Raw genomic sequence first — 6,685 nt, 5'->3', positions numbered from 1 at the left:
TTATTTTGTGTGTGTGAACAATATGGTTTACATTTTACATGTTGTGAAGAGGGTGAGAGAGATACAACAACCCTTTTCATTTTTAAATAATTTAATTTAGTCGACTGGAGAGAGAGTTTTTTAAATATAAGAAGCTAGTATGGGCTTTTTAATCAATTTTAAAACTATAACAGTTGAATATTGGTCACAGTTTGATGTCGTATGATATAGAAAATACTGATAATATTAAAATAGTAGCAAAAGAAAACAGGGCCAATAGTAGCAAGTAGCAAAAAAAATTCCATTGCCGGGAATCGAACCCGGGTCTCCTGGGTGAAAGCCAGATATCCTAACCGCTGGACGACAATGGATTATTGATTGTGCTCCTGACTGGAAGTTAAATAAAGTGTAAACCATGGAGATAAATTCAAACTCCAGTCTTACTGATAAAAGATGGAATTTAATGGAAATAGGGATGCATTTGGAGATTGGACACGACCTACATACAAAATATGCATCTATAGTACGCTTGAAATATATTTTTTATGTAGAGAATCCGGCTGTCTTTTACAAAACCAAATGCTTTTATTTTAGTTATTAGTCAGAGTGTTAGTTTCCTGTATGTTTATATTAAATATTAGGTCATCAATAGTACTAACACCTTATTTTAAAGTATTTTATCAACTACTATCATGTATATAACTATATATTAATGATGGAGTAGAGTGAAAGATGAACTTTTAATGATTGTCGACCATTGCGTTATACACTTTATCAAACTGAGCACTTTGTCAATACTAGTATGGTCTTAAAAAGAGATATATGTCCCTACCCAATTGCGTTTGCTGCCCCCAACCAGAACTCAAAAAATCACGTGTAAAATACATTCTTGTCCATATGCTATTGATCAAAAGAGTTCATCATGGTGTAAGTTTACTAAGTTCCCATGTATAAACTATAAAGTATCCAAATGGTGCGAGATATTTTCGTGATTTACTAGATATTAATGAATTTTTAGTGCATTAAATTGATTCCATCATTCAAGAGTTAGGGTATCACAATGATACATCGGTATTAACATGTGAATAAGCATACACTGACTTAGATCTTGGTCTGATGTATCCTTAATTTTTTTAAATGTTGGTCGACATAAACTGATTGAACTATACGATTAACACGGTTAGATATATGCTCATACTTATTGTTGGGATTAAGGATCTATAAACACACACAAACACGATAATTAAAGATGTAAAGCAAATAAAGAATACAAGAAATTAATATGGTTTACTCCATCAGAGAAAGCGAGCTACGTACAGAAAAATATGTAATATATTTCATGTTCTTTGACTGACTTCTCTTCCTTGATTTCAATCTTCCTCTACCCCTCTATTGGATTTTCTGCTCCCGTCTTTTGTACTTAGCAAATTACTACTAGAAAATTCCCCTCATCCCTTCTGCGAATATCCTCACTCAGAATCAAATTATGAATGTCTTCAAAGGTAAGCTTAGTAGTTCCAGATGAGTAGAAAAGTGGACTTCATCTTCGAATTTAATCTTCACAAATATCAACTGAGATATTATGAATTAAACTTGTTGACATGATATGTCGCCTAGCCGTATTCATTTATCTTTGTATTAACCAATTATCTAATTAACAATATCATGTTCGCTATCAAGTGTTTTTTATATATGTTAAATAATGCCTTAATCAGTCCAATCATTGTCTTCTTGTTGACAATGATGTAAGAAACTTTCTTTGTCAACAACAACTTAACCACACCAAAAGCATGTCGATTTAACAGGCTTCAATCATCTTGTTTTATGGCTTCAAGTTTTCTTTTATTCAAGGATTTGTGTAACTTATTCTGTTAGAGGAAATCTTCGGTCTACATCTTCCAAAAACCAAAATCATGATCTTCAAATTTATCTATCTTAACATTCCCCGCTTCGTTCATAGCTTTGATTTCGGTTGTTGCGATTAATGATCAATAAACATACACAAACATTGCAATTAAAAATGCAACAAAAAAACACAATGAATTAATGTGGTTCAATCGATTGGATATATATATATATATATATATATATATATATATATATATATATATATATATATATATATATTGTTGTAAATAATTGGTGGTGTTGTAAATAATTGGTGGATGACATAATAATTGATGCATGGTAAATTTGTCAACATTTCTAACTATGTACAATTATATGTTAGTAAAATTTGTAGTATAAATACTCCTTCATTGTAAAGAATGAAACACACCAAAAAAAGTTATAAGAGATATAACTTTCATATTCTCTCTAAATATTCTTTCTTCTCAATTAAAGTTCTTATCAAAGTTTACTAGTTTGGTTTGATTTATAGTTACATTAATTACGCTTAATTCATAACACGTTATCAGCACGAAAGCTCTAATCAAGGTTATTAAACAAGTGGAAAATCACATCTATCTTAATCAAGGTATGTATTACTTATTAAAAACACTATTAAATATAAAAACTTCAATCATATTAAAATAATAATAATACTAATGAATTAATGAAACTTATACATTATGGACTACTAACAATTTTTATTTCTTATACTAACATTTCTTTATGTATTCTAATTTTTATACTAACATTTACATTATGCAACTAATTTTTATTTATGCAAACTAACATTTACATTATGCAACTAACTTTTATTTATGCATACTAACATTTATATTATGCTACTAACTTTTATTTGTGCATACTAACATTTAAATTATATTTATTTATACATGTCAATGTTTATTTATATTTTAGATACTCTTAATAATTTTATTTAAACATTTACTAATATTTATTTATGTTTCTAATTAGTAAAGTTATGTATTAGTTATAAGTCTTATTATATGATTTATAAAATACATATACATATATACACAACGGGAATATATATGCAACGGTTATAAACAGCAAAAACAACGGCTATATTTTTTTTACCATAAATAAACATCTTTACCCTGCTTATTTTACCCACAACAAATATTTCTCTCTTCTATCAAATAAATCAATTTCAAGAAATCAAGCTTCAAGATGATTCATCCTTTTGTGATAATCATGACTATAATAGTCATGTTACTTTTCATCCCAATCCTTAACATCGAAGATAATATGGAATTTCATCTACTTTTAGGCTTGTATGCAATGTTAGCTTTACCACTTCTTTTTTGTGTAATATTTATTGAAATAAATGTATTTTAATTTTAATTTTAATTTTGTTTAAAATTTATAGTTACATTATGTCCAACATTGCAAAGCTCGAGTTTGCAGCACTTGAAGTTAGTGGGAAAAACTATGTGGCATGGATGATAGATGTAAAAATACATCTTGAATCCATGGGTATCTCAAATACTATATATGAATTTAATAATTTCTTGGCACAAGACAAAGAAAAAGCACAAGTTTTCCTTCGTAAGCATATTGATGAAATGTTGAGATTTGAATATCTTGATGTTACTGATCCAAGTATTCTCTGGAATCTTTTGAAAGAAAGATTTGATCATCAAAAGGAAGTTATACTTCCAAATGCTAGAGATGAATGGAGAACACTAAGGTTTCAAGACTTCAAGAAAGTAAATGAATACAACTTAGCTTTGTTCAGAATATGTTCACAACTCAAGTATTGTGGACAAGAGGTTACTGATGAAGATATGTTGGAGAAAACTTACTCAACATTTCATGAAACAAACATTACTTTGATGCAACAATATCGGATGCAAAAGTTCACAAGATATTCTGAACTGAATGCATGTCTGCTCGTTGCAGAGCAAAACAATGAACTCTTAATGAAAAACCATGAATCTCGTCCAACGGGATCAGTAGCACTTCCTGAAGCAAATGCTACAAATATTGATGGTCATCGAAACAATACACGTGGACGAGGGCGAGGTCGTGGTCGAGGGCGAGGCCGTGGCTATTTTAATCGAAACCAAAGCCATAATCAGAACCATAATTCTGGTCGTGGACAAGGTAATAATCGTGGTCGTGGCCAGAAAAGAAATAATTACCAATATTCATAAAGAAACAATGTCCACACACAAGATAAGGCCAAAGTGGCAAGGCATGACACTGGGACATCAAAAAAATCTGATGGTTCATGTTATAGATGTGGTAGCACAGGCCATTGGTCAAGGACCTGTCGCACACCTGCATATCTTTGTCAACTTTATCAAGAGTCCATTAAAGGAAAAGGAAAAGAAGCAAACCTCATTGATAATGTTGAATTCACTCCGCTAACTATTGCTGATTTCTGTAATGACATGGAAGACATAAACTAAAAAAAAATCTATTATTGTTCTAGTAAAACTGTTTTTCCTTCGTTTGCTTTTCATGTAATGTCTTTCCTACAATAAATGAGCTTTCTTTTTAATAATAATTATGATTATGTTTATTCACTTATTATTCCTTTTATATGTGAAGTTTAATATGAGTCCAACTGGAGCACAACACCAAGAAAAGATTGGAGATCTTTGTATAGCAGATAGTGGTAGTACACATACTATTCTGAAATCAAAGAAATATTTTTCAGAATTAGTACCAACAAAAACAATCATACATACAATATCAGGTCCTGCAGACTTGATAGAGGGAACCGGGAAAGCCCATTTTATATTACCAAATGGTACAAGCTTCTGTATAGAAAATGCCTTATTTTCTCCAAAGTCTAATAGAAACTTATTAAGTTTCAATGACATATATTTCAAAGGTTATGACACAAAAACTGTGACCATTGAAAATAAGAAATATATGTATATTATAGACAAAAACCATGTGCTTGAAAAACTACCAACACTTGATTCTGGTATGCATTATACATATATACATATGATTGAATCAAATATGGTAGTAGAAGGAAAACATTGTGATCCTGGGACATTCAGTTTATGGCATGATAGGTTGGGCCACCCAGGATTAACAATGATGCGAAGGATAATTGAGAATACACACGGGCATCCATTGAAGGACCAAAAGTTTCCTCAATCCAATAGCATAAAACCATGTGCATCTTGTTCCCTTGGAAAGTTAATTATAAAACATTCTCCAATGAAAGTTGAAAGGGAGTCACCTAGATTTCTAGAAAGAATTCAAGGTGATATATGTGGACCGATTCACCCACCATCTGGACCATTTAGATACTTTATGGTCTTAATAGATGCATCCAGAAAATGGTCTCATGTTTGCCTATTATCAACTCGTAATATGGCATTTGCAAAGTTTCTTGCTCAAATTATTAAATTAAGGGCACATTTCCCTGATTATACTATCAAAAGAGTGAGACTTGATAATTCTGGTGAATTTACTTCACAAGCATTTAATGACTATTGTATGTCTGTAGGAATTGTTGTTGAGCATCCAGTTGCTCATGCACACACACAAAATGGTTTAGCTGAATCACTGATTAAACGTCTCCAGCTAATAGCTAGACCATTGATAATGAGGACCAAACTTCCTGTTTCTGTTTGGGGCCATGCAATCTTACATGCTGGATCATTGATACGCATGAGACCAAGTTCATATCATGTATATTCTCCACTACAACTTGCTTTCGGTCAAGAGCCGAATATATCCCATTTGAGAATTTTTGGGTGTGCAGTATATGTCCCTATTGCACCACCTCAACGGACAAAAATGGGTCCTCAAAGAAGGTTGGGAATATATGTTGGTTATGAGTCAGTCTCTATTATAAGATATCTTGAACCATTAACAGGTGATGTTTTCACAACACGCCTAGCAGATTGTCAATTTGATGAGGCAAATTTCCCATCATTAGGTGGAGAAAAGAAGATTCTGGAAAAGGATGTGTCATGACATGAGCCTACTTTATCATATCTTGACCCTCGCACAAAGCAATGTGACATGGAAGTTTAAAAGATAATGCATTTCCAAGAAATGGCAAATCAATTACCTGATGCATTTACTGACACAAAAAGGGTGACTAAATCATATATACCAGCTGTCAATGTTCCAGCTCGAATTGACATTCCACATGGACAATCTGATGATAAGTCACTCAAGAGTCTAAAACATGCCTGAAGCGTGGAAGGCCATTTGGTTCTAAGGATAAGAACCCACGAAAAAGAAGAGGAGCAGAAAATGCACTAGATCACGATGAAAGTGTTCCTGGAGAAACGCGAATTATTCAAATTCCCCCAGGAAAGGAGGATGATGCATTAAATTATGGTCAGACAAATAGAATATGTGACCAAAATGAAACTGACAATATAGGTGCAATATTTTCTTATTCAGTTGCATGTGATATTATGAATGATGATCCCGAACCACAATCTGTCATTGAATGTCAAAGAAGAAATGATTAGGCTAAATGGAACGAAGCTATGCAAGTTGAATTAATTTCTCTTAACAAGAGAAAGGTTTTTGGGAACATTATCCTCACACCTGAAGTTGTGAAACCATTAGGATATAGATGGATCTTCGTACGAAAAAGAAATGAGAAAGACGAAATTGTAAGATACAAGGCCAGGCTTGTTGCTCAAGGTTTCTCTCAAAGACCTGGAATTGATTATGAAGAAACTTATTCACCGGTAATGGATGCAACCACTTTCAGATATTTAATCAGCTTGGCAGTATCTAAAAATTTAGAGATGCGTCTTATGGATGTTGTTACAGCTTACTTGTATGGATCACTTGATAGTGATATCTA

General features: G+C 32.1%; 1 non-coding gene across 1 annotated transcript; it reads right to left on the bottom strand.

The window, feature by feature from the left end:
- Nucleotides 1-278: 278 nt before the first annotated feature.
- Nucleotides 279-350, bottom strand: TRNAE-UUC (transfer RNA glutamic acid (anticodon UUC)). The gene has a single exon. It is a non-coding gene; the product is annotated as a tRNA-Glu (tRNA).
- Nucleotides 351-6,685: the final 6,335 nt, after the last annotated feature.

The sequence above is a fragment of the Lactuca virosa genome, chromosome 9 (assembly GCF_052849685.1).
Source record: "Lactuca virosa cultivar CGN04683 chromosome 9, Lactuca_virosa_CGN04683_v6, whole genome shotgun sequence".
In the NCBI taxonomy this organism is placed as follows: Eukaryota; Viridiplantae; Streptophyta; class Magnoliopsida; order Asterales; family Asteraceae; genus Lactuca; species Lactuca virosa.
This window is presented reverse-complemented; position numbering and strand designations above follow the sequence as displayed.